The sequence below is a fragment of the Dunckerocampus dactyliophorus genome, chromosome 10 (assembly GCF_027744805.1).
Source record: "Dunckerocampus dactyliophorus isolate RoL2022-P2 chromosome 10, RoL_Ddac_1.1, whole genome shotgun sequence".
Taxonomy (NCBI): Eukaryota; Metazoa; Chordata; class Actinopteri; order Syngnathiformes; family Syngnathidae; genus Dunckerocampus; species Dunckerocampus dactyliophorus.
Window position 1 is genome coordinate 26,107,152 of NC_072828.1, and position 27,994 is coordinate 26,135,145.

At 41.0% G+C, this 27,994-nt stretch overlaps 1 protein-coding gene across 16 annotated transcripts in view; it reads left to right on the forward strand.

The window, feature by feature from the left end:
• ptprsa (protein tyrosine phosphatase receptor type Sa) overlaps window positions 1–27,994 on the forward strand; it is a 294,585-nt gene that overhangs the window by 43,610 nt on the left and 222,981 nt on the right. For 15 of the 16 annotated variants that reach the window (XM_054790828.1, XM_054790815.1, XM_054790823.1 and 12 more), the window contains exon 2: window positions 24,169–24,259. The gene's annotated coding sequence lies outside the window, so the exon portion shown is untranslated. Of the gene's footprint in view, window positions 1–7,073; window positions 7,223–24,168; window positions 24,260–27,994 lie in introns of all 16 variants that reach the window. The other variant, XM_054790816.1, reaches the window with a different exon arrangement.

A 27,994-nucleotide genomic window follows, 5' to 3' on the forward strand; every position in this document is an offset into this window, starting at 1 on the left:
CTGTCTAGCAACACATGAGTATGCCTTGCACTTCCAAGTTTTTTCCAAGTTGTGCTCTGCAGTGTTTATCTTACTTCTTTTCAAAGGGTATGTATGGTGTATTTGATTCAGACATGCTTAACATGTTACGTTAAGGAACATCACATGGTTACATTTGCACAGTTCAACATGTCCGAACAGGAGTCGGAAGAAGCAGGACATACAGTCATGGAAAAAATGATTCGACCACCCTTGCTTCTTCAGTTTCTTGTTCATTTTAACGCCCGATACAACTAAAGGTACCTTTGTTTGGCAAATATAACAATGGCAACAAAAATAGCTCGTAAGAGTTACATTTTTTGGCAGTACAATGCTATAGCTATTCATGTAAGAACTTAAGTGATTTGGGTTATTATCAAGAAAAGCATGGAAGTTGCTTGATATCAGCTCTTAAATTCAACTCTTATGAGCTATATTTGTTATCGTTATATTTGTCCAAACAAATGTACCTTTAGTTGTACCAGGCATTCAAATGGATCAATAAACTGAAGAAACAAGGGAGGTCTAATCATTTTTTCCATGACTGTATTTAATAATACCTCTTCCCTGTGTCTATTATTGATAATTAATTCACACCATAAACTAATGAAGCAAGACACTGGCAATAAATATATAAATACTTTGTCAATTGTCAAATCAATTGTTTTGACTTGAATATAAGACAACCCCCAATATAAGACAACCTCTCCTTTTTAACACCTGTTTTTAGAAAATATTTTTAGTCAGAGAAAAACAAACTATCTTTTTTGATTATGCTTTTCAATATCTGTAAAATCATTCATCACATTTTATTCATCATATTGCATAGCTGCTCGACAGTTGTTGATGAATCAGCCTCTCTGATCACTATTATCCTAAAATTAGCATCATACTGTAAATCCTCTCTTTTTTCAAGTGGGTGTGCGTGAGTGACATGAAGAAAAGTGGCGACTCTCTCGTTTGGCACAACCTATTGGTTGCATGTCCTATTCTCGACCCCGAATATAACAAGCCTCATCATTTTCAGAGAAAAAAATACTGTCTTACACTGCCAGTCAAAAGTTTAGACACACCTTGTCATTGAACAGCATGGGTAAATGTCTCCAAACTTTTGACCGGTCATGTATATTCAACTCTGTACAGGTGTACAGAACCTTTTGTGTGACGTCCTACTAAATTCTTATGGAAGTGTTTCCCATACTATCATTTATTTGTGGTGTGTCGCCACAAATACATTTGGTGCCACCTGTTTGCCCGTGCTCGTAAACACATAATGGGACTGTATGTGAATGCATAATCTCTCATGATCATTTCGATCCATTCTCATGCATTGGACTATTCCATGTTACTGCGCATGTGCAGATTGATTCCGGAAGACGGGAATGAAAGAAACTTATATTTGTTTAAAATGGCTGAATGGCAACTGTGCTTCTCTATCTTCCCAGCATTATATAGACTGTATTATTTATAGAGTAGTAGTAATAGTATTGACGAGGAAAAATGTAATTCTTCCCATGTAATTCATAACAGAGGTCTATTTATAACAGAAATTAGATTCTTGAGTCTTGTGTTTAGCCTGAAGGCTTTATTAATTTCCACTGTTCTTCCAGCTGTAGTGTGCCGACTGGGAGGTATATTGCCTGTACGTTATACTCCCCTGCCCTGCTAAGGTGTGATTGTATTACCCCACTGTGATAATGGGCTGTCATGAAAACCACCATGGTGTTATGACTGCTTCTTACAGAATGGCAAAGCCGGCGCCATATTACCTCGGCTGTGTTTGTAATGTTTTGCAATTCTTCTTTTTAAATTTTGTAGTCCAATTTTTAGTTTGTTCCTGGGGCGAGCGGACGCCCATGCCCACCTGGCCATCATACGCTCAATGTCGTGTAGTCTTGCACAAAATGAGAGGATTGCTAAAATACGAGCTACGAATTATTACTGCGCCCACGGCTTCTTTTTGTTACCGTTTCGTGTGCTCCATGGGTCTGGTTCCTGCCAGCTTCCATGATATAATGATTTCTGTTTGAGAACAGAGCCTCTGGGGGGGAGGTAGCCAACGCTGCGGTTGAAAAATGATGTTCGCACACAATTATGTGAGGACGGTGCATCCTTTGGTCAACTGAAAACAGGTGGGAGGTTGTGGTTGGAGTCAGCTGACTGGGCTGCGGCTTTACGCTGCAATCGATGGCTTTGCTGCCACACACCTCTCTCTCTCTCTCTCTCGATGCTCTTGTCGTTGTGTTACATTTGACAAAAATGTAACAAAAAAAACGATTTAGGTCTTTCGGCAGATATAATGACACTGACTCAAAATGTATAAAATAGCCTGAATTCTCAAGGGGAATGTTGGGTTCTTTGTGGTGGTGACATCTGCTTCTTTCAACACGGTTTCAGTTCTCGCTGTACCTTTAAGGCAGGGGTGTCCAAACTTTTTCTGCCAAGGGCCACATACTGAAAAATGAAAGGATGCAAGGGCCACTTAGATATTTTTTGTAAAGCAACACATGTAGATATGCTAAGAAGTTGTATATATATTTTTTTTTTCAAGCTGCATCTCAGTTTTGGTATATAGGCCTTTTTTTCACATTCTTGCTGTTGGTTTTTTTTAACTTTCCAAATAACTTTTCCAAATATTTACATTGTTCCTAAATTATATTCCCACGTTATAATTTAGAACATATTTTTTTCAATATTTCAACTCTATGCTACTAAAATGACATTATTGGCCATCATAACATTAAGAGTTCACTCTCGTAAAATTGTGACCTTTTTTCCTCTTTAGAATACAACTTTTTTCTCTTAATATTTTGGCTTTATTCTCGTAAAATGACAGCTGTTTTTTTTTCCATTTCTGCTTTTGAAAGACTTTAATCCCATACTATTTTTACCTTGTTTTTTTAAGATTATTACTTTTTCCGCAACCTTACTTTCCAAATATTAAAACCGATTTGTTGTTTTGCCTGTTTCTCATAATATTACAACTTCTATAAAAGAACATATGCTTTTTCTAATATTTCAACTCTATGCTAGTAAAATGACATTATTTTTCCTCATAATATTACGAGTTTATTCTTGTAAAATTGCAACTGATTTTCTAGTTAGAATGACTTTTTACTCTTAATATTTTGACTTTATTCTCGTAGAATTACAGCTGTTTTTTTTCCATTTATGCTGTTGAAAATAATATATTTTCTTCTCATAATTATGACTTTATTCCCATAATATTTTGACTTTATTCTCGTAACATAACTTTTTCCGATACCTAATTTTTTGAAAACTTTTATTGGTTGTTTTGCTTGTTTCTCATAACATAACAAATTAACAAAAACGCATCTTTTTTCTTTAATATTTCAACTTTATGATATTAAAATGGTGTTATTTTTCCTCATATTACATTATTTTTGTAAAATTAAGACTTTTTCTTGTTAGATTACAACTTTTTTTTACTTTATTAAAATTGTTGATTTTCCCATTTTTTGCTGTTGTTTTTTTTCAGTTTTCCTGTTAAATTACATTTTTTCCATGTGGCGTGGAACAACAAAAAAACAGCCGCAGGCCGCAAATAGCCCCCGGGCCACACTTTGGACACCCCTGCTGTAGGGGTACAGTGCTTGTCTGAATGATAACGAGGCAAATGCGGAGGGACCCAGTTTCAAAACGACAGTTGAGGCAAACTAGGATCCTCTAAATACCCCCTTCTGCCTCTGGGGTCTTTTGGCGAGCGGAGAGCTCCACAGAGAGCATTGTGACAACGCCATCTCCCAGCTCACTATCCTAATTCTGCCGCCCGGCATAGTCGGATAAAGATGCCACCAGCGCAGCCGTCAGTGTTTCAAGTCTGATTAATCTTCTGATTAGGTTAATCCAGCAATGCTTCAATAGAGGGAAACCATCCCCCTCTGGAAAGTCTCCTCTGCCAAAAGAGAGCTATTGTGTTCCCTCTTTTTACTTCAAGGCTCTTTAGACCTGTCAATGATTATCTCGACTGTCAGGTCTAAGGTGCTCCTCCATGTCAGATACACCCCCATGCACCATGTTCTCCCAGGAATTGAGTAGGATTCTGTCCAACACAGACAACTGATTCATTTTTAAAATAACATGTAGATATTTTAAATAATTATTTTGGTAGGAAATTCTGGTATCCAGTAGCAACATCGTAACAAATAGAAGCAGAAACGAGAACAGTAGAACCTCGGTTAACATACGCCCCGGTTAGCATGTCTTTGGGTTGACATTTTGCCTCGGTTTTAATACCTGGAAACAAGAACCGGAAGTCATCCTCGTCGCACGTCGATGATGTCGACAACAGCTGACCCTGTAGTTCTTTGCTACCTAACACAGTTATGCTCCAAGTCTCTACTTGTCTTTAAACTCATTCAATCCCAGCCAGTTTTCAAAAGACAACTCCTTCAGTACAGGATATTTTAGACGATTTTGACTGATTTTTCAAGGTACACAGAATATTATGTTCTATGGTTATATAAACACAAAACCTACCGAAAGAAAGACTCTCATCGTTCATCAGAACCTTTTTCAATTCTTTAGTGATCAACAGTAGAACGTAGGTACGTTTCAGGAAAATTAGAAAGCTAGAAAAGCTGAGCTCTTATCAAATGCACTTCTGCCACCTTGTGGTTGTTTTTATGGATTAAAATTGTTCTGAAGTGAAATCCATTAGTGGAGAGTTGCGTCATCACCTCTTTTTGCCTCCCGCGCAAAAAAACGTAAAAGACGTATAAATACGTTGTTGTGATTGGGCGTTCGGGTTTATAAAAATGTACGTACTGTGTACGTCTTTGGTATTGAATGAGTTCATCACGGCTGAAAAATAAGCCACAAATGAGCCAAAAAAAGATGCAAGTGCTAGCATTTTGATCAAGAAGATTAAAACCACTTTTGAATCCAAGAAATAACTCATAGCAAAACAGGAAGGTGGTGTTCGAATGGATCTCGCTGCCACATCGTTTCTTTCTCGACAATCACATCTTCAGTCAATGTGAAAGCGATGTTAAATGTTCATCATGAATATGGATTTTGAATGTAAAACTATAATTGTAAAACCATAAAACATGTTTTGTGTTAACATTTGACATTATATTATATTTACATTATTTATGGGAAAAATTGATTCTGTTGGAGTACGTTTTGGTTAAAGCCGGATCTTCTGTAACGGATTTGTGACACAAACCAAGGTTCTACTGTATTATAGAACTGTGAGTCTCAACTGGTTGGTCAAGTGCCGAACTATACAATTTTCTTGGCTAAGTATAGTAATTTCCCATATTCACAAAATATATTAAATACAGTGTACCCTCAGTTTTCGTCATTTATTCGTTCCAAAAGGGCTGATGAAAACTGAAACGTGTGAAAACTGAGTCAGTTTTTCCCACTGGAAATATTGTAAATCCAATTAATCTGTTCCAGACACCCATAAATATTAACAAAAGATACATTTAACATTTTTACATGCAGAAAACAATAATAGACAATGACAATAATAAATAAATAAAAACATAATAATTCAAACCAAAAAAAAAATTGATAAATGGATGGACCTTACTGTTGTTTTGGACTTCCCGTACCACCTGGTGAGCTCTAATTCAATAGTGTTTCTCACCTTCTTTTTCAAACTGCTTTCAACCACAACTTTTTTTTTGGCCCCATGGCAGGTAGTAGTCACACTAAATACAAAATGCATGGGCAGTAAGTCACCAACACATAGGGTGCTGTATTTGGGCACTCAGTTGTGCAGCACAGTACAGTACAGGGCAAACGGATTACTTTGTTAAATTTTCAACAAAAACTGGTGCGGACTGTATAGAGATTGTTGTAGAACAGTTTTTTTGTCCTGTGCCATCGTGGTAAGTGCACACAAAGTCAGGTGGCTCGAACGCCCACTTTTGAATGAAGCACATTTGTTTTACTTTGCATATGCTTTCCCACTAAACACATGGCAGGTTTTGTTCAGAGTGACTTCCTATATGCAGTCTCAACTGTCTCCCGACTACTTGTAAAGCCTGTGTTCGACTGAGACCCCTGTTATTGTTCCAAGGCAGGAAAGGTAATGAAAGTCAGGTAGAAGGAGAATGCTTTGCAAAGCGCAGCGGACGCTACAATAGGAGTCATTTCCTGATTTATCACCGCTGTTGCAGCAATGAATAGAAGGTGTTAATGAAGGTCAAATGACAAAACGCTTTCTGTGGGTTCATGCTGAGGTGGGGTCTATTAAATACAGCCTCTGTTTCACACACACATACACGCACACGTAATGATTACAGAACATTGACTTCATAGTAGCTTCTTCAGTAGGGTTACGTTTTTAAAACGGTTTACGACTAATTAGCCTTTTAGTCTGCAAATATGTAAAGCGGATCAAATGCATGGTTCATGTGTTGTTGATGTGCAATCCGCATAGCCAATTTTCAATTGAATCCTTATTTATTTTTAATAATTAACCATTTGGGATTGGTGGTAATCCTGTTTCTTTGAGCATGCGGAAGAACAAATGAAATTGGTTAATTAATTCATATGACGGAGGCAAGTCAGTGGGATTTTGGGGCGGGCCTTTCCTCAATGCAGGAATTTGCAATAGTGAATACTTTGACTGTTTATCAGGAAGTTAAGTAAAATGTTGGCATGAGTGTCACAATTATTTTGGGGCACGTTTGTCTTTCCGTTTCTATCACTAATTATTGGCAGTTTAATATTCCTAAACTGCTTAGTAATTGGCCCCAACGTGTGGTTATTTTTTGATGCATTGAACTGAATTAAAGTCTCTGTTTATTCAACATTTCCTCCAGCATGTTTCCACACCATAACCTCTGAATAATTTCTATAATTGCAGGTGTTCAATATTTATTAACTCCAACTTGTATAACTCCAAATGAGCTCTTGATCTCTGCGCTTGTGTTTATTCAAGTGTACTAGCAGAAAAGGGCTTTTAACGATTATTCCTAATTGTGCTCCACAACTAATTATCCTAATCTTCAGCTCCCTGTTGGTTTGTGTGGGTACCAAAATTCAATTTACTGACGCCTTTGTCCTTTTGGTAGATGTCGAGGATCTGAGGGGTACAGCAGTTTGGCCAGCAAGGTTTGGCGGTTTGAAATGGTTTGAAGGCCTCCGTCCGTCCCAGTCTCAAACCGGAAATGATGTGCCAATAAAAAGAAGAACAATTACAGTTTGTGGCCATCAATGCGAGGTTAGAATCACTCTTTTTTTTTTTTTTTACTTTTATTTCTTTCTTTATTCTATTCTCTCTCTTGTCCTGTGAGGCCATTAGGACAGATAGTATTGTTGATCTAAATGCCCTTACGTGCTCAACAGATTTGCTCTGCCAGGGGAAAGGGTGGGATACTCTTCCTCTGTTATACAGAATTTCTTTGATGTTTTTTCGTTATGCAAATTTGGAGAGCGGCCGGACCGGAGCAGGAGTGGATAGAGAAGAAGAGAAAAGAAAACAGAGGGGGGGAGTGCGGGGACAAGAGGGGGACAATAAAGAGAGAGACAAGGACAATGGCAACAACAACACTTGTTTTTTTAAGTTCCACTGTACTGTTTAATTTCATGGTATTATTATTAGTATTATGTTGATACATACACTTTTTGAAAAGTGTGGAGAAAGTTATATACCCTCCTGATCAGAATGTTAAGATTTTGCAACAATCTACATTTTGCACTGTTGGACCTCAAGGACATTCTAAGTAGAGATTCAAAATGCAAAAAGAAAAAATGGGTGTGAGATTAAAAAAAAAAAGCAATTTATTGCAAACAATCAAACTGAAACAGACTGTCCATCAACTGATCAAAAGTTTAAGACCACACCCTTTAAAAGCCAAACTCATGGCAAATATGTGGAATCAGTGCCATTTTCTGTCAGGTATTCACACTGTCATGATGTCTTGATGACAAAGGCAAAAAAGCTTTTTCTCTTTGACCACAGTGGGATTGTTGATCTTCATAAACAAGGCCTCCCGCAATGCGCCATTTCTGCAGAAGTTTGTAAGACAGTCATTTAAAGGATCCTGAGGGTTATGGAACAAAAAAGTCAAGTGGTAAACCCAAAAAATGTCACCGGCCCCAAGCCGGAGGATTTGTTTGGCTGTCCGTCAAGACTCGTAACAATCCTCGGCCCAGGTGAAGGTTGTTACTGGTGCTGAGTGGAGACCAATAACCATCAGACAGCATCTGTGAGAGAAGGGTTTTAAGAACAAAAAACATCTTCAAAGGCCTTTTCTCCTTCAGCGCCACAAAATTGCCCGTTTGGAATTTGCACCAAGAGCACCAAACAAAGTTGGAAGAAGGTTTTATGATAAGAAAAAATGTAACATTGATGGTTTCCAACATCACTTCCAACATTACTGGCATGACAAGGATATCCCACCTGAGATGTTTTCCACATGGCACAGTGGAGAGGGCGCCATAATCAACTGGCGCGCTTTTTCCTTCACTGGAGCATCACGTTGTGCAGGGGCGTCAAACGGCAGTTGTCTATGTTGAGATGTTGCAGGGGACATCCCTCGTGACTGAAGGCCCTCGTCTGTGTGGTAATGACTGGCTTTTTCAACAGGACAACGCTGCAGTTCACAATGCCCGCGGAGTTCTTCCAGAGGAATAAGCGCACTCTTTTGGACCATCCTACGTGTTCCCCTCATCTAAATCCATTTGAAAACATTTGGAGATAGATGGCAAGGGAAGTTTACAGACAGCGGATGCTTCGTGAAGCCATTTTCACCACCTGGAGCAACATTCCCACTAACCCTCCTGGAATCACCGAGTCCTTTTTTGATGGACTCCCTATTTAACTTTAATGGTTGTTTGCAATAAATTGCTTACTCTTCTTTTTTAGAAGAACAGTGCAAAATGTAAATTCTTACAAATGATTTTTTGAATTAAAACTTTGATCAGGATTAATGAATTTGACTGAACACGAAGATAACAGCTAAGACATGATTGGACTGTAACTAAACCAATGCTTTTTGACCTAGACCAGCACACAACTGTTACATATTTTACTGTGGGTGTCTTCACATGAGATGTGGTTTTATAACCATTAGCTAACATATTATGGTCTCAACACTTAGGCAAGCTTTTCCCCAACTCCATTAGGGAGACCCTGAGCCACAAGCATCACTTTTAAACTGTGACACAACTCTGCTTGGATATCACACTTTGAAACCACACTGTTTCAAGTTACACCGGGCACCCACCTAAATGGGCTTAAATATTTAATTTGTGCAGGAGAACAGAGATTACATCTTGGGAGGATGGCATAGCTTTAATTTATTTAAGAAGCCCACAGAGAGAGAGTTATTTTGGAGGCAGAAACCTGCAAGGAGAAGTATCCACGTGGCATTTTTTTGTTCAGCCCAAGGGGCTTGTACATAGACTCTTTTCAGAGGCCACCTCTACATTCTATTCATGTTCTCGCAGGTAAAAAAAAAAAAAAAAGGTACAAAGTGCAGAAACGATTTCTTCTCTGTGAGGGCCTAAATAATGAATACGAAGTTTTACCAAATGTGTAAAACGGAAATTGATTCACTGACCGCACAACTCGTCTCATTGTGGATCATTCCTCTACTTGAAGAGACGCTGCCGTGAGGACGGTGGCGAGGAGCACCCAGCTCCACAACTGCAGAGTGTTGTCACTCTTGATTACACGTGGCCCGAATTGCATCACCAGGTGTGGCAGGTGTTCTGTGTACTCAAGCGGCGGCGACAAACATGCACGCAGTAATTTATTCTAATCACTATCAAAGCTGCCACTTATCCGCAGTGGCAGGGTGGGTGAAAGTAGGGTAAAGAGTGGATGGGTGGGGGCGTAAAGGCTGCTGGTGGTGGCATGCTATCATGCAGTTCATCCTTAATGAGTGTGGATTAGCACGGATGATCCGGGCTTTGCAAAACCCCTGGTCCAGGCCTGTGTGTGCGTGAGTGTTTATTCATCATGTACTAAAGTCAGTTTGGGAAGGGTGTGTCTCTCCATCCTTTAGAACCGGCGCTGTCCAAAGTGTGGCCCGGGGGTCATTTGTGGCCTCTGGCTGTTTTTTTTATTGGCCCGTTTTTAAAATCAGCAGTAATTTTACAAGAATAAAGTCAAAATATTAAGAGAAAAAGTTGTAACATAACAACAAAAGGTTTTATGAAAATTTGAGAATAACGTAATATTATAAGGGTTAGAATATGACTTCATTCCCATAATATTTTGACCTTATTCTTGTAACATTATAGCTTTTTCCGCAGCCTAATTGTCCAAATATTACAACTTCATTTATTGTTTTTCATAATGTTGACTTTAAAAAATAGCGTCTTTCTTTAATATTTTAAGATTTGCTACTAAAATGACATTTCATTTTAGTTGAAAACCTTAAAATATTACAGAGCGATGTTATTTTTTTAAAGTCAGTATTATGAAAAACAATCAATAAAGTTGTAATATTGTTTTCAACTAGCCTTAATATTTTGATCAGCAGTGTATAAATGTTCTACATGTGTTGGTTTGGAAAATATCAAAGTGACCCTTGCATCTTTTCATTTTTCAGTATGTTGCCCACGCAGGAAAAAGTTTGTGCACCCCTGCTTTAGGGGGTACAGAGTTTATTTAAAGTTAAGAGTTGCATTGGTTTGAGTGATGATAGCTGTGTTTGTTTGAGTGTGACTTGCCTCTTCCTGCCAATCATACACGGCACATTAGCCGCCTCCTCCTCCTCCCTTACAGACGATCATGATGATTAATATTTCTCAGCAGTCACGTATTCATCCATCTATTTGTGAGCTGTTGCCTATGAGGCCTTTGTTCCTTTACTGTGTGTTTAAAAACGAGCATCTCTACGCAGCAAAGGGTAATTACAATGTCAGGGTTTCTTCCTGATGATATAATGTATTTTGGATGCCTGTGTTGTAAATACAACCAACGTTTTGTGTATTCCATGGCTGAGGGCCACTGCTTGGAGAGAGAGCTCCGTCGTGACCAATTTAAATTTCAATCCAGCAGGTAAAAGGCAGGAAAAAAAAAAAATCCTACCTCTGCCAAGTGCAAAGACTTTTTTGAACGTTGTCCATGTGTGAGGTTTGCAGTATTGCCATCAGGAAACTTTGAGCGGTGTGTGAAGCGGTGGTACTTCTGTCAAGCATTGTCCAGAAAGCATTCCCTAATTCTAATTTTTACCGCGGTTAACTGGTTCCAAACCTGACAGTGATAAGTGAATTTCTGTGAAGTCATATTGCTTATTTTCTGTGTTTAGAGCACATAAAACCTGTTTACGACCTTCGAAATACGTTTTTAAACGTATTAGAGCCTTCTAGACATAAAATGACCCCATTGTTGTCACCTTTGCACTTGTATTAGCCAATAAAACAGACTTAATAAGAGAAAATAAGCCATTTAATACATAAGATAGACTCACGCATTAGGAGAGTTTCTTGCTGTTGTTGTCTTTTTACTTGCTGTTCTGTGCAGTCTCATCAATGTAACGTAATCACCCGTAAGTGCATTATTATTGTGTTATGTTATTGTGCTTGTGTGTGTTGCTGATATGTGTTCTGGTGCTAGGGGAGATGAGTGGGGGGCGGACAGGAAGTGAAGTTGATGGTTCAGAGTTGAGTTTTAGCTTGGCATGGGTTACAGCCGCAACAGTAGCCCATTTTAGGGATGACAGTCATCCCTCACCACATCGCAGTTTGAATTTTGCCGCCTCGATCTGTCACAGTTTTTAGCACATGTATTAATAAATAAATCATGCCTTTTTGTGGTTGAATACTGAATGCTTTTCTAACTACTATTAGTCAGAAAATATGCATATTTAAGCAAATTGTATGCATTTTTTGCCTAAATTAAGCATTTTCAAGCATAAAAATGACTAAATGAACCAAAATACAAATATAAGCCATGAAGAAGGCGCATTCAAATTGTGACTATACAGTGGTATTGTAAATTGGTCACTAGATGTCAGACAAGCACCAGACCTGATCCCTGGAACAGCAGGTTTATGATCTCACAAAGGTGCAATAGTAATAAGATAGTAATAATCATCATCATAATCATGATCATAACATGATAACAACAATAATAACATCATTCTATTGCGGCCATAACCCATAACAAGCAAAATTCCCACTCTGAGCCCTCCACATCACTTCCCGTCCTCCATACGGAACACAAGTTGTATTTATATATTTTTGTGATTATTTTAGCTTATTATATCTACTATATTGGGTAATACCAGTGTAAAGGTGACTATATGGGTGTTATTTCAGAGGGCTCTAGTAATGTTAAAAACGGTATTTAGAAGGTCATAAACAGGTTTTCTATGCCATAACTACGGAACTATTCCATTTCTGAAAGACGAATCCTACTTCTCAGAAATTCACTTATCACTGCCGCCTCTCGCCCCAAGGCAGCTGGGATAGGCTCAAGTATACCCCTGCAACAGTAATGAAGATAAGCGGCATAGCAAATGGATGGATGGATGGATTTTGAATTATAAATCAACCAAAATATCAGGAGCGTGCCGACTGGCGTGAGTCATGCCAGTCGATATATTCAGATATTATGCTGGCTTGTCGTCAAAGCTCACTCCTGGTCATGTGACGGCGACGGGTCTGTGATGTCATCGTTTTTGTAAAGCAGTGGTTCGCATGTCTACAGATTGTTTACAGATGTTTCAGATTTTCCCACACAAAGCCGTTTTCAAAAAATACCGTTTCAGGGCACCCAGAACGTCGTTTCCATGTCGATGAAAGGTTGAAACAATCAAATACTGTTTTGACTTGAAAACCTTTCAGTTTGGATAGCCCCTAAAATTTACAGTTTTCTCCTCACCCTAAACACACACGCGCACACACACACACACACACACCCACACACACACACACACACACACACACGTATCTCCTAATCCTCAGATATGCAGAAACCAGAAGTCACTCCAGTGATATGTTTGCATGGGTCATTGTAGCACAACTGATTCAATACACTGCACAGTATTTATAGCGCACTGTGAAATGGAAATCACATACCCAGACAACAGTTAGAGCAGCAGACATAAACATGTGCCCTAGAGATGATTTATAACAATTAATCCACTGTGTCCAGACCTAACAACAACCCTCAACCCAATCCACCACACACAAACACATTATTGATAACATCCGCACCCCATCGCCAGCCAGGCTTGGGAACACAGCTGTGACCACCCCGGCGTCTTTCCAGCCCAGTGTCATCACTGTCCCTTATCAGAGGGCATAGAAGGGGATTTAGCCTATCTCCTCCTTGCCATTTCACAATAGAACACCCTCTCTCTTTTATCCTACACGTCATATCATGAGCCATAAACACAAGGTCTCTACAATAACTTTATTTATGGAGGCGTTAACATTATCGACCCGCGTGCCGTCAGGTGAGTTGATTTACTTTGCGTTGGAAAGGGAGCCGTATGAAGGTCTCAGGTGGACTAATTGAATATCAGTCACAGCACATCCATATGCATTTGGCATTAAAAAACAGCAAATGTAGAGAATGATGCATTGGCTCACTCTCACCTCAGGTGGGTTCAAGTATAACAACCGTCTTGTGTGCGCAGGTATGCATTAGGTCGGTCACCTTATAGGTTGTCTAAGCACTGCTGTATGGTAGTAATGGCATAAGTGACTTAAACGGTGTTACGCTCACCTTTTCCATTACCCTACTTCTGGTCAGCCACCTTGAATGTGACGCCAGACAAATGGACTTCAAATGGATGTGTTTTAGTACAGATTTATCCATCAGTTTCAACTTTCACGCGGTGAAACGAGCAGGGAAGTCACCAGACACAACACAAACCACAATCACGGTGCGCCACAAAAATGACAGCACAGCATGTAACAGTTAAGTAAACACATATAGGGCAAGTACTCCTATGGCGAATAACAAACAACAACTACGTTAACGCTAAACATGTAACTTTAGCAACTTTTCACAAAATAAGTCCTACAAGTGCCACTGACCATCTCCATCCATGGCTACCAGGTCTCATGCTTGTGCCACCCCCTATACCTCCCAGGGGGACCATTAGGAAAACAGAGGCAATTGCCTCGGGCCCTGAGATTTCCATGGGCCCCCAAATGTTGCATAAAAACAGAATTTCTTTCTTTGATTTAAACTATACAAGTATATTACCGTTTTAGTCTTAATTCACTTGCTTAAAACTGTATCAAAATGCATGATCTATCGTGATCGATTCCTGCTTCAGAGGTACCCCATTGGAGTGGAGAAGAGGGGAGGGCGAGAGGAAAACAAATCAAAACTAGCGAAGGTGTCAACCTTTTTCACAGTCACATCAAACACAGACCTACTATACGACCACAGCAAGTGTCAGTGTCAGCTGCTGAGAATGCAGTACAGTCGTCCCTCGTTCATGGCGGTTAATTCATTCCAGAACCGACCGCAATGAGTGAATTTCCCCAAAGTAGGATTCAATATTAATAAATGGAATATTTTCGTAGTTAGCGCATATAGAAAACCTGTTCATGACTTTCTAAATACAATGTTTACCATTATTAGAGCCCTGTAGACATGAAATAACACCCATATAGTCACCTTTGCAATCCTATTACCCAACATAGAAGATATAATCTGAGAAAATAAGACATATCAGTCATAAATGGGCGGCAGTGGCTCAGGAGGTAGAACAGGTCATCCAGAAACCGAAAGGTTGGCGGCTCGATCCTCGCTCCCTCCACCCAGTCACTCTCGTTGTGTCCCTGGGCAGGACACTTCACCCACCTTGCCTCCAGTGCTGCCCACACTGGTGTATGAATGTTCGGTGGTGGTCGGAGAGGCCTTGGGCGCGAATTGGCAGCCACATTTTCGTCAGACTACCCCCGGGCAGCTGTGGATACAGATGTACATTACCACCACCAGTGTGTGACTGGGGAGTGCATGAATAATGGGTTCAATTCATTGTGAAGCGCTGTGGGTGCCTTGAGAAGCGCTATAAAATCCAATCCATAATAATAAATAAGATAACTCACATGTTAGCAGTTCCTTGTTGTTTTTTCTGGGCAGTGTTTAAATGGGTTTACACTCATATTACCCAATATAGTAGACAAAATAAGAGTAAATAAGCCATTTAAGAAGTAAATAAAACCCCTCCTCGAGCAGTGTCACGGTAAATGTGTTCCCTTGGGAACCTTAGTGATGAGTCTAGTGCTTGACTCACTAAACAATTACTGACACCTGGTGGCCAATGTAGAATACTACATTCACAAAAAGAATGCTTCTTCTGCCTTGTATTTGGATTTTAGTTCACATAGTTACTTTATTTAGCCATTTTTTTTACTTGCAAAAGCTTAATTTAGGCCAAGAATAAAAACATTTTGATTAAATATGCTTTTTTTTAAAAATCACAATAGGCAATATTTGACCACGAAACAGCAATCATTTATTAATGAATACATTTTTGAAAAAACGCGATAGAGTAAGGGAGGGATGTTCGAGCCGCGATGTAGCGAGGGACGACCTGGTGCTGTCGTTCTAGAGATGAAGCTGAGAGTGGCACTTTTCATCACAAAGATTAGTATGAAAGCCTTAAACTGTATTAAATGTTGCTTAATGTCCTTATCAATTACAGCGAAAGCGTTGAGAGGATTCACTTGTTAGGTAATAATAATAATAACCCAGGAGGCTTTTAAGGACTTTATCTAGCGCAGGAAATAGAAGCATTTTCTCATATTAACACTTGCAAATAGATGATAAACATTAATATTTGTTTTTTTTGGGGGGGGGAGAGACAACACCTAACAAAACTTAGCAACTTAAGCAGGCAGATCCATCCATCCATCCATCTTCTATTCCGCTTCTTCCTCATTAGGGTCACGGGGGCATGCTGGAGCCTATCCCAGCTGACTTCGGGCGACAGGCGGGGTTCACCCTGGACTGGTCGCCAGCCAATCGCAGGGCACATATAGACAAACAACCATTCACATTCACATTCATACCTATGCACAATTTAGAGTCGCCAATTAACCTCACCTGCATGTTTTTGGAATGTGGGAGGAAGCCGGAGTACCTGGAGAAAACTCACGCGCACACAGGGAGAACATGAAACACACAGAAACACACAGAAATGCCCAGGGGAGAATCGAACCCGATCTCCAAGCTGTTACTGTGTTGGCCAACGTGCTAACCACTAGACCACCGTGCGGCCGCGGGCAGATCCCTGTAACAGATTTCAAAAGCAGGAAAAATGTGGCCTATTTTCTGCTGCCCACACTGACGACCTTGTGTTGAGGTGAGAATAAAACGTTTGTCAGTGCAATACAAGAATTTGGAGTGCCCCGATGACTGGGTTTGCCTTGGGCCCCCATATGACTAAATACGCCCCTGGTACCCCCAGCAGCTCCCAGTTAAATTATGTTTGAGACCCCTGGTCGAGTGGTTGGCTCGCCTCACTTCAGTTGCAGGCAACACGGGTTCAGTGTACAGTATGTGTCCTACGATTGGTGTTGGTGTTGACTGTAGATCTTTCACCCAAAGTCAGTTGGGAGAGGCTCTAAAATTTGTGGGGTGATACATACAGTATATATAGTATTTAGTATATAACTGTAGGATGTATTTGCATATTTACAGGTGACTGTGCTGAGTATCATCAGCATATTTACGATAGATGTATTTTATGTGTATGAATGTGTAACAATTAAGGCAGTGGTTTAGTTTTACCAACATTTTACCATGAGACCGTTTCCTAACACTTGAAGTTAGCTCCATCAACAAAAAGTTGTTGAGGGTCGTTGACGGATGTGCTGTAATGGTGTTGGTTTGGAGCGATGTGATGGTGAAGTGCCTTGCTGTTTTCATTTTGTGTTCAAGGGTACAAAGGAAAATGAGTGCATGCAAGGTTGGACATTTGTAGTACTACATGTAGGTCAGAATGTTGCCTGGAGTATTTTAAAATACATTTGAATGACTAAAGGAGGTTATTTGCCAATGAATGTCTATTTTTTACTGAATCCAAAAGGACCTTGCCTGGTGCATCACCTCACTGTTTAAATTCAAATAGCAATATCCATTTGGCCTTTCTTCTCTTTTTATTTTTCTCACGTTTGCCTTTTTCAGCACTGAGCTGATGCTCTTAACCAGTGTACTTTCCTATTTGTGAACTTGTAAAAGACTTTCCTCTCAAGGATGCCATGTCAAAACAGTACACACTGCTGTTGGAAGCTAAAATGTGTGTGTGTGTGTGTGTGCGTGTGTGTGTTAAGTCCACCCGGCACCGGACAGTCCGCCCTTGTGTATGTATATAAACAGTCCTTTATTGCGGTTAATCGGTTCCAGACCCGACTGTAATAAGTGAATTTCCGCAAAGTAGGATTCCTTATTTAGAAACAGAATATTTTCGTAGATAGAGCATAGAAAACCTGTTTATGGCCTTCTAAATAGGATTTTTGACACTATTAGAGCCCTCTAGACATAAAATAACACCCCTAAAGTCACCTTTACACGTGTATTACCCAATATAATAGACATAAGAGAAAATGAAACATACAAACACATAGCCTATGATTTGATTCATTTGATATGCTCACGTACTTGTACATTCACACACACACAATTCTTTGGATGCAGTCATGCAGTCACGACAGAACCTTCTCACCGCTCAATCGCACATGTAAAGTCTTACTCTTCATCATGCTGGAAAGGCTCAAGTCACAAATTGACCCGTTCCTGGCTGTGGAGCAAGCAGGCCTCCGCAGGGATAGAAGCACAGATCCTCATTCTGAGACTCCTCACTGAGAAGGCAAGTCGGAAGAACCGTCAAGTCTACAATTGCTTTGTAGACTTCCACAAGGCTTTTGATACCATCACCCACAAGTTAATCTGGGCTACTCTCAGATCATATGGAGTAGAAAAAGGCCTAATCGATCTCCTCTACTCAGATACGAAGGCCACGGTCAGAATAGGAGGAAATCTTGGGGAGTGGTTTCAACAAGAAAAGGGTACGAGGCATTACTCACCCATTATCTTCACCATCTACCTTGAGAGAATCCTGGAACATCTGAGCGATGAGGATCAGGAGGGTTCAACAACCTCAGCTATGCAGATGACATAGACCTACACATAGGTCAGCACCTCTAGTGAGCAACTCCAGCAGGCCCTAAATGAGGTTACCCAAAGGGCAAACATAGCTGGCCTGCAAGTCAATGTCGACCAAAGACCAAGCGCATGACTGTTGGGGAGCAGCACCCTCCAACTCCCATTAACTCTTTCACTGCCAAAGACGTCTATTGACCTCTTTTCAAAAAGTAGCGTTGACTGCCAAAGACGTCTAGTGACGTCTTTCGCTTTTTTTTGCTGGAGCTACAGATCAAAGTCTTATTCATCTTGTGTGTGAATTTCTGACTTGTAGGCAATGTATTTCTGTCGCAGCAGGGGACAACAGTTCTCTTTTCCTCCAACCAGCAGCGACAGATAGTCTATGAAGAAGACAGATTGTGGGTTGAGAGAGGAAAATGGTGAATCACATGCAGAAATAGAGCGGCGACAAAAAATTCAGGCAGCTAACACTGTAACAGAGCTCGTCTGGCGGTGGATCTGCCTTTAGTAGTGACGCGATCGCGAAAGATAGAGGTGACATGGGTGATGTAGGTGACGTAGACACAAATGCAGTTGACAATGGCAGCCGAACCAACAAGCTAGTGGTTAGCGTTGCTGAGCCGACACCGGAAGCAGTTCAAAGTCTACTCAGAACCCGACCCTGATTCTTCTGACGAGTGGCTGCCGTCTGGATCGGTCAGCAGCACGGATTCATCCCCACATCCAGCAGACCCCACCGTCACTCTGCTTGATTTTGCTTCTCTGCAAAAAAGCTTGTTTTCTCTGTTTTTTGGTCAAAATCAGCGTGAGCGTGATGGATGGCATAAAGAGAAACATAGTACAAACTGTCATGCAAGGAAAGCTGAAATGACAGACCATAGACTAGTCAAATCAGCGGTCTTTGGCATTATTGAAGGCAACAACAAACGTGGCAGACCCAAGAGAGAATGGCTAGATGACATCAAAGAATGGTGCCAGAAGAACGTGTGGCAAACCAAGACCATTGCCACGGACAGAAACAAGTGGAGGAAATTTGTGGACGCCTCTATCGACACCCACGGGACAGAGACCCATGGATATTAAGTCAAGTCAAGTCACACGCACAATTCTTACACACAACCACTAGTCTGTGAAAATGCTGCAACTTATTTGATGATGATGATGCTAGGACATAGCGACTAGCTCTCTGAAAACAAGCCCAAAGTCGCTTATAATAAACGGACCTGGCAACATTGATACGTGTACCCAGGTTTTTGTGCATGTGCATTTGTGTTTTTGCTCATTTTGCAATTTTTAGGCTTGAAAATGCTTCATTTATCCATGAAAAGCCATGATAGAGTGAAAGTCAAAGCGCGGAGTGGCTAGGGATGGCTCAATATAAATATACGCACACACACATAGACATACCTACATACACTGTACCTTCTCTTACCATTTATGATGTCCTTTGTTGCCCTTGCCGAGCTCATTCTCCCCTTCTGCTTTCTCTTTTGTCCATCCCCTCATTTAGTGGTCACCTGCTATTTCCTTTTAGGTCTTCTCTTCTGACTTGTCCTCTGCCTGCGCTGTCTCCTCTTTTACTTACAATGTCTCTTCATGTTCCCATTGCTTCGTCCTTTTCCTCTTTTCTTCAGCTCGCTCTGCTGCTTCTCTTGAGTGCTTTGTTCTCAAAATGATCACTTTTGACTTTCTTATGCCTACTCAAGGTGTTATTTGGTCCAGACAGGGTGTAATAGTTAAAGTGGTGTCGTTTTTAGTTCTGCAGAGTTAAATTATTGTTACATTTGGTCTGAATTTGGCACTGGTGGTAAGAATGGTTGTGCACTTTGTGCTGTATATAATACTAGTAGGCTGTTAAATGCAGAGGAGTAGTTGATACTTGAAGAATTACTTGATTACGCACTTTGTTTGTTGAGGTCCCTGATACGGGCTAACTCGGGAGTTTGACACATATGCCCCAAATAACAGTGATTTGGTTTGCATCGTATCAGGAAAGAGGCAAAAATGTTGACCACTATTTCCCAAAGTCAAAGCTGATGTGTGTCGATATCTTGTTTTGCCTAAAACACAAATATAGCATGTCTGCTTTCACGGATGACTTAGGCCATTAAAAAATATTCACATTTGAGTGGCTGAAATCTGAGGAAAAATCCAAAAACGATTCATCAAATACCAAAATAGTTGCTGATTAATTGGATAATCGATGCATCGATTAACGGTTGCAGCTTTAGCTTTTATGCATGCTTATTGAATGTCAGTCTCGTATACTGTACTGTTGTGGTCATAATGCACAAACTCATCTCTGGGCACGTATTTCATTTCCCAATTTGCCCTGCACCATGATGCTTGGCCATCTGTCGCAGCACGGTGACTAAACTCAACGCCAATATGTTGCGGGGTCATGAGAAAACAAACAGAAGCTGCTGTCCACACGAGTGGACCAAGTATAACCTACCCCCACCACACACACTGCAAGAACTAAGAGTCTTTGAGAGACTTTGAGGAGTGTGATCTCACCTGCATGCCATTGTTGGGATGCCGGAACACATTCCCGTTATCTCAAATGTTGATTTAGGATGACGTTTAGCTTCCGTGCTATTCTGCTAGCCCGTCATTCCGGCTGATTAATGGCGACTTGCCCGGCCAAGGGAGTGTCTCATGCGACGGAGGAAGCGGTAGTGCGACAGCGTGTGTGCAGTGAATAAATGCTGTACATTAAAAAAATTCCCCTGCGCTTGTCTTGGCAGCCGAGCGTGTGAGGGGATTGCAGATCATTTTTCCCTCTCTCACACTCACTTGAGCTCATGTGTACACATAACCACGCACTTAGTTGCTGTTTTGCTGTTTTCACGCTAGATTCTTCACTATATATATATATCCCCCTTTGTGCCATATTAAATTTTCCAAACACTCCCACATACGCACACACACTCACACACTCACCTGTACCTCCCGTCGGTGCACCAGGGGATGGTTCTGCAGCCAGCCTGTTAGTTTATCCTAATTTGGCCAGCGAGGCCCAAGCTGACCTCAGTGGCCCGTCATCATAAAAGATCATGTTGACCACTGACTGTCCTGGTAATCATGCCCACTGAGGATGCTGGAAGACTCTACACCCGAAAATAGAAAGAGTGGAAAAGTCAGTAATAGCACCTTTTACCTCTCCCAATACAGTAGGGATTTTTCTCAGCAACGTTTGTTTAGCGAAATCGAACTAAACTGTTACTTCTGTAGGCATTTGGGTTGTTTGTTTATTAGGTAGCATGGTTATGCAATAACTACTTTGCTGTTTGGGGAAACGGCTTGGGATCCCTTAACATTAAATTTTAGGTCTGTTTTCACTTCATCACAGCAATATTCCTTTTGGATGCTGAATAACGCATGAATCTTAGCCACATTATTCAGGGAGCTGGCGGAATGTGGTATCTGAGGGTGGTCCAGTCTGGCATTGTTCCAAATTAGGGTTGTTTGACCTTGGCAGAGGTCTGTTCTCTATCAGAATGTAGTCTCAGTCTAGCTATACAGTAGTCCCTCGCCACAAATTTCACTGCATCATACGTAGCCTCCTCCACACACTTTGGGAGTATCATCCTATCACTAATGGAGCTCCTTAGTGCAGTGAAATAGCACAAATTAAATTAGTACATCTGAAATAGCCTTTGATTTCAGACAAACTATGCACAGCATATTGATCGACCATCAGATACAGCCCATATTTTGGTACTTAAAATGCAACATGTTGATTGTACACTGTCTCGTAATTACAACAGAGGACCTTTATCTTGGTGGAGCAGCCAGGACATGTCACATGAGCACGGTGGCGACCTTACTGTAAAGAGTGGTGTGCAGTGATTGTCCAAACTAAAATGGTCAGACATCACATTGCAACACAGACGTTTGATAGTGTTTGGTGTGTTGCTGTTGATTTGTACAAACCCCAGTGGCTCAAATGCTAATGACACTTCATCACTAAAATATATGAAGGTGGTGCTGGGGTTACGAACGAGTTCCGTTCCTAGACTGTGCTGTAAGTTGAATTTTGGTGTACTGAAGTCAGACCTTATACGCAAATGAACACCTAATGGGCACCACACACGGGAGGCGACAAACGACCGCGATTGGCGGAATTCATCGCCACCGCATATGAAACCATGCACACGGGAGGCGACAAGTGATTGTGACCAGCTACACAGGTGAGCGACGCATTCACATCCAGAGCGAATTGTACGAGTCTCTTTCGGGGTATCAAAGTAGGCTGATGTTGATCGAGGACTCTTGCTAGTATCGGATCTTGCTGGTATTGAAGATAAACTTGCATAAATGTCCGTGTAATGGACAATGGAAACCTACCCGATATGTTTACTCTGGCGCCAATGAGTTCCCAAGCTGCTGCTTTTTTCTTTATCTCTCTTTATTCTTTTTTTTAGAAATGTCAAATAGCTCCGCGAAATCTGACACGGCAAGTATAGCGCACCGATTACCATCTTGTCCGCTCATTGGTCGATCAATGAAACTCCCGCTGATTGGTCCTCGTCTGGGCGACAGCGATGACAAGCTGAAAAATGTTCAACTTTCTTGGATCACATCGCATGACACGCACGAGCACAAACTTTCACACGCACGAATTTTGCATGTCGATTGGCTGGATGGTGGCACGTGATAATCACCCTATCGCGCAGGTTCCATTGTAAATGAATGGAGTCGAGGCGATGTCGCCTCCCGTGCGTGGCCCCCATTAGTCACACATGACATAGAGGACATGTAAAATACAGTAACAAAAATATGAAATACAAGAATTAAATCAAACAATTACAAAAAAAGAGGGCAATTCCTTACCTTTATCGCTTGGCTTATTGGGAGAACGAAGTAGACAAGGCAGCAGAAAAAATAAACAATATTTTATCCTTCTCGTGAGTCAACATAAGGCTCACTGGGATATTGATTCTCATCTTCCAACTTAGTTATTACTGTCGCTTTCATAGGACAGATCTTTAACGTGCTCAAGAACACAACCTTTATCGTTAATGATGGTAACGACAGCTGAACGGTGATTCATGGGTGTTTCTCCTCTCTCAGGGCCTTTTTATGACATTCATTTTCACTTCCACGGTGATGGCTGTTCTTTTCCAGAAGAACCTGCCTTACGTTTGGGAGAGATAAAGTGCAAAAAGGTTCATGAAGCTTGTATTTGTCCGCTGCGCGTGCTGTAACTAGTTCTCGATGTTTACGGACCAAAATTAAGCTTTCAATGAATTTATGGGAGCGCGTTCGCAACCACTAAATGTACGATGTCTTTAAAACAAGCAAAGCACTTGACTGTCAGCATCATACAGCACTGAAAGATTAATGCATGCACGTCCCCATAATGCCTTGTGGATAAATCATATCATGGTCACTGATATGAATCTTGTATGAATGTGGAAGACTCAGCATTCATATTACTTAAACATACTCCTGTTGGGCATCCCATAAATGATATTCATACCATTATCCTGGAGGGAACTCTGCCGCTCCTCTGACCTTTCACAGGAAATAACCTCCCTCTGCTTCACCGCGGAGGCTCCATGGGTGGAGAAGAGCCCAACCAAAGACCAAACCCGAGGGTGTCACGTTAAAATGAAATGAGGCAGGATGTTTTAAATGTATTTAGGTTGACAAACAACAAAACACAAGACATTGTTGAATACAGCGTGAGCACATCCAGCCAAACGCACACCCATCGTTCGCACGCACGCGTTGACATATTCAGACCTGACTCATTAGCGATGTGAAAGAAGAAAATGATCAGAAAAAAAAGCCTGGAGGGATTTCATGTAGATTCACTCCGGCAATCAGCAGCCAGCTTCCTCTCTGCCTGAGAGCTGCCGTCCTGCGGTCACAAAGGCCGAGGAGAGAGAATGAGATAAACTCATCTCAGCATTTGTCGGCTTCCACCCACCCACCACCACCACCACCTACCACTTGAAGAAGCACTTCATTTAGTAGTCCCTTTCATTAATGTTTCTCTTTCATTTCCCCTGTTTTGCCCTCTCTCTCTCTCTTCTTCCCTCCTCTCTCCCTCTTTCTCAACTTGAAAGGTACGCATGAGCAAGTAACAAGAGGAAGAAGAAGAAGCTGCTGGAGAAGCCGAAGATATGAAGTTAAAGAGGTTTTGAAAACAAGCCAGTGGTAAGTGGGGCCCTTCACTTGGCGCTGTGTGCCGCCATTTTAGCGGGGCGATTTTCTTCTTCTGTGGAAAAATAACATCTTGCAAAAATATGAGCGCTCTCAACACTTCTCTAGTTTGCCTGTCTTCCTCCTCTGTGTGTCTGTATTTATTCTGTTCTAAGTTTAAACCATGCAACCCTTCCATTTCCACCCCTGATTATAAATCTGCAACAGCCGCAGTGTAGGATAATCCTGTTTGAAAAAAATAGGGCTGGACGTTAATCATATTGGGATTATTTTGCCAGATAGTGTGATAGCCATGTGACTTTGGATTTTAGCAGGAATGGTAATTTCATTTTGAACTGCATAAAAAAATGGAGGCCCGCTCGGCTGTTTAGATAAGAAAAGTAAGGGATAATAGCAAAATGCCTCTGGACTCAGAACCTGCAGAAACAGGAAGTCAGCCAGACACACATTAAGGAAATTGCTCCAAAGCAGCCTAATTCAACTGTGGGACATGTTTATTTACCATGCATCTGCTGTGGCACTGCTCCCTTGCTATGTACGTTTAAGTACAGTGGAACCTTGGTTAGAGTCATTCATCCGTTCTGGAAGATCCGACTCAAACCGTAACATACTCTAACCAAATCAATTGTACCAATAAGAAATAATGTAAATTTACTTCATCAGTTTCAGAAAGCCAAAAATGTTAAAACAAACAACTTTTTTTTTATAGTTTTGCAATTATGGTTTTACATACAGAAAACACTTTCACTGCATATATGATGAATGAAAGGAAATACCGAATATTTAACGTCACTTTTAACCCTCAGTGAAGATGTGATTGTTGACAAAGACGAGAGCACCACTTTTGTGTTTTGCTGCATTTCTTGAATTCAATAATCTTTGTCACCTTCTTTATCAAGATGCTGGCACTTGCAACTTTCTTTGACTCAATTGTGGGTTACTTTGCAGCCGTGATGAAAAGAACAGCAGAGACTTGTGGCATAAATGTGTTAGTTAGCAAAGAACTACAGAGTCAACCACTGATGACATCATAGACTGGCGATGGTGTTTCCATAGCAAGCTAATAGGTTGCTAACAAGGGTGGTTTGTGATAAAAATACATTAAGAACATATTTAGACTCATGCAGTTGCTTAGTCAAATAATGATTCTGATGTAGGGCAGCAGTGTCCAAAGTACAGTATCCCCGTTATTCACTGGGGTTACGTTCCAAGAACCCCTTCGTGACTGTCTGGAAAAACTGTCACTCATGGACACACGCATAAAAAACCCTAAACATAATAGGGGTGTCACAAATTAGTCGGTTCACAATACGCAAGATTGGGTCTACGAGAACCAGATGAGGCAGGATTTTAACTTTACATACAATGAAAAAATGTATTATATTGCAATCTACTAATTTAATTTCTACTACGTTGCAGTCTTCTGCACTCTGTGTATATGCTAACAGCCCCACCTCCACCCACAGTGACAAAGAGACTGTATGACTGACAAAAGGGCTCACTTCGTTCATTCTGTTTTTCTATGGAACAAACACGCCAAGGAGCTGAAAGCAATGCACAGAGTGAATCCTCTTCCTGCCTGTTTGGAAGCGGGAGAAGAGGAAAACAGACACGCAGGCACATGGCAATATATGTAGGTCGGCAAAATGATCACGCTCATTTTAATTTATTGCGTAATTGATTCATTTATTATCATCCCAGGCCTTTTGCCCACGAAATTTTTTTTTTCTGAATGAGAAATCTTGTCACGTTTTAATCTCTCGAGATCTTGTGACACCCCTACTATTTATGATAGTGTTCCCTCGTTTATGACAGAGGATAGGTATTTCACTCCTACTCTATGATCGTGGCTTGTCCTGGTGCCGTTTGGCTGTAGCGTTTTCCTCGCCGTCCTCCATGCACTGAAGATTCATTTACAGCAGTGGTTACCAACCCTTTTGAGACCAAGATTTATTTATTTATTTTGTAGCAAGTAAAGTAAAAAGTGATAGATATTTAAAGCTTTGTCTTTAAATACAAGGTTTGTGTTATTACTGGTTGTTGGCATCAACATTTCAGCTTTTTCTTTTACCAGTGATGCTATGACAAATGAGCCACGGGCCGTGGATGGCCCCCTAGCCGCACTTTGGCTACTATGAGCTCTTCACTCTATGAGCAAACTACATCTGGGCTTGTTGGCTCAGTGTCGTGGGCGAGCGATGGTGAGGAGAGACTAACTGGTCAATGCAGCCCAAACGAGCCACTGAGCCAATAAGTACTGTTGTGCGCTCAGGCACATCACTGCGCGCTCTGTCATTCACTCTCTCTCTCTTGCTTAACCTCACGGCGAGGCGATCCACTGTACGTGCGCTGATAACCTCTGGTCAGGTTTTGGGGACTCGGCTCCTGGCTGCAGCTTGCGGGTTGTGTGCCTGGAGGGCGGCAGGGCGTACGGGCGTGTTCAGTGGTCAAAATGCGTGCCTGTTGGTCGCTCATTTAAAAAAAATATTCATAAATTGTTTTTCTAATATTCTCACGATTAACTGGCAAAGACCTAAAGATGCTAATATGCATGATTCTCCTATATTACAAGATCTCACAGTAGCGCTAATAACTTTGCTCTGTCACCTTTAACACAAAGCTAAGATATAGGCAGATTGTCTATATTGGACTAGTTTCAGCATGTATAATAAATAAGAGATGAAGAATATCAACGTGGCCCCCACATTTGCAGTGGAAAAAGTTTGGACGCCCCTGCTGTCAGCCTTAAATGAGTAAACTAGTCAAATCTGGTGTGCAATTTGCATATCCCATGAATGTGCATGAAGTTTAGTTGAAAAGATATCCTTTTCCCTAGCTAATCATCACCAAAGATTGATGTATGACAAACTGTCATCTATGTCCGAGTATTTGCGCTGAGCCTGTCCATCCATATTGACAGGTGAGCTGAGACTGAGCGTGCGCTATTATCTACCTGTCACTGCAGAATGGCAGTGAGGGGCTTCTACGGCGCTGCAGCTAGTCTTTCATTCACAATCCCTCATCGGTGGTCTTTCCAGTGGGAGGCCCTGACATTGTAGCGTGGAAGAGCAGCAGAGCTTTACTTTTTCCTTTGTTGATTTCATTTAGAACTTTATTCCACCCAAAAGTCCAACGCCAGCGCTTCATACTTTACTCTATTGAACATAAGGAAAAATCCCCCTTATTGGTAAGAGATTAGTATTAATTGAAATGTCATTTCATTTTATGGTCTGTTATGATTCTCATTTTCTTCCCCCATCTACTACATCTACAAAAGCAGCAGTGTATATAAATATCTTAAATAAGCCACAACAGTGAGTTTCTTTTTTTAAAGATGGTAGAGATATATCTCTAAGTAACCTACAGGTTTGCTTTTTTATAACACCAATAATATGACATCAGTGCCTGAGTGGGATACTCTTCACACTACACTTTGGTGGAGAGTTCCATTTTGAATTGAATTATCTACCGTGGATGACTCCACTACTACTCTTAAATACTCTACTTACCCTTCCCTCTTTGCCGCATCATCACTTGATTATAAGTGCTACTGACATGCACGAACCGTGGACGAAATGTGTTTCAGTGCAGATGTGGGCCCAAACGGAACTTTTTCATGTGACTTTTATCACCACATATTAACAGTACCATCACCTCATATTAACAGCACCTGCTCTGTTAGACCGTAGGTGACCTGCTTTATTTTACTGCAAAAAATGTGCAATGGTT